The 1,589-nt window shown below is 42.5% G+C and overlaps 1 long non-coding RNA gene across 1 annotated transcript; it reads left to right on the top strand.

Annotated features, from left to right (window-relative positions):
- Positions 1-262: 262 nt before the first annotated feature.
- Positions 263-852, top strand: LOC107743241 (uncharacterized). The gene is made up of 3 exons (XR_001640384.1): positions 263-326; positions 442-510; positions 700-852. It is a non-coding gene; the product is annotated as an uncharacterized LOC107743241 (long non-coding RNA).
- The last annotated feature ends 737 nt before the right edge of the window (positions 853-1,589 follow it).

The raw sequence follows: 1,589 nt of genomic DNA, 5'->3' as shown, positions 1-1,589 counted from the left end.
AATAGCGTACATTTATTCATTCAGTCCGTGCTTTTATACAAAATGACTTACAAATGAGTAATTCTACAACACAAGCTATTCACCGTAAAGAACGGCACCATGAACCTTTTACAGTACATTTTCCATGTGAGCCTGCATCTGGTTCAAGCAGTTAGCATTGTGTATCAGTTGGTGGGTAAACTTTTATGAGCAAAATAGAATGATAAAACCAGTCTTAGTTTTTATGTTTATGTGGTGTGTTTGTTTTCATTTGCTCAAACAGCTACTGCCCAGGGGGTCCGGACTCGGATTTTGAATATTCCACACAGTCTTACACAGGATATGAGGTAATTATCCTTCTGTATCCCAAAGCAATGCTATCACGCATGTTTTTTTAATGAGTTTTGCACTGATGTTATGCTGTATGCTTCATTTTGATTGTCTATTCCCCCTCTTACCCAGCCCACGTCAATGAGAGCCATCCGTGCACGATACGATCCTTACCTCCAGACTAGGCACAGAGTAGAACAGGTGAGTCATCTTCACTGTGCCTATTCATGAGCAGCATTTTTGGCATTGTACAGTTAAAATCTTAAGGGATCATAAGCTACTTAATGGTTTTGATTTTACGGTGTACATCTGCAAGGTTGATGATCCTCTCAGCTTTTCCACTCATTAGATGGTGTTAATGTCATTATGCTGCTGTGTTTGCACATCTAGCTCAAGCAGCTTGGTCACAGCGTGGATAAAGTGGAGTTCATTGTGATGGGAGGCACATTTATGGCTCTGCCGGAGGAGTACAGGGACTATTTCATCCGTAACCTCCACGACGCGCTGTCAGGACACACATCCAACAACGTCACTGAAGCTGTCAGGTACCAGCTCCCCATGATAAACTTGTCTATGACTGATAGAATCAGGCCACCCTTAATTATGAGTTTTGTGGCACAAATTTCTTAGTGCCAGGAACGGGCCAGGAACAGTGACAACATCCTTAGTGGCATATATATATATATATATATATTAGGGTTGGGCCAATAGACGATGCTATCGTCCATCACCGATGGCTGACGGCCATCACGATGTTAACCTCCTCTCCCACAATCCGCCGCATCCCAGTTCCGTGGTCGAAAAGGAAATGAAGTGTACTATGGAAACCCTAAGGGTTTCTGTCAATATGGGGTGCTGTGTGTACATTAATGAGGAAAAAAAATTAACTTAAATGATTTTAGCAAATGGCTGCAATATAACAAAGAGTGAAAAATTTAAGGGGGTCTGAATACTTTCCGTACCCACTGTATATTAGGGTTGGGCCAATAGACGATGCTATCGTCCATCACCGATGGCTGACGGCCATCACGATGTTAACCTCCTCTCCCACAATCCGCCGCATCCCAGTTCCGTGGTCGAAAAGGAAATGAAGTGTACTATGGAAACCGTAAGGGAATAAACAGCCTACAAGATGGGAGGATAAAAAAATATTTCAATACTTTTTCTCGCAATTATATCGTTGGGTAAGCATAGGCGACTGTATATAAATTGCGGGCATCAGGGAGTCGCTATTGAAACCGCTTTCGATTGCGCGCTCTCATTTTACTTTCACTTTCGAG

The sequence above is a fragment of the Sinocyclocheilus rhinocerous genome, unplaced genomic scaffold (genome assembly GCF_001515625.1).
Source record: "Sinocyclocheilus rhinocerous isolate Xijiao unplaced genomic scaffold, SAMN03320098_v1.1 scaffold46788, whole genome shotgun sequence".
In the NCBI taxonomy this organism is placed as follows: Eukaryota; Metazoa; Chordata; class Actinopteri; order Cypriniformes; family Cyprinidae; genus Sinocyclocheilus; species Sinocyclocheilus rhinocerous.
Note: the sequence above shows the minus strand (reverse complement) of the source record. Positions and strands in the feature narration are given on the sequence as shown.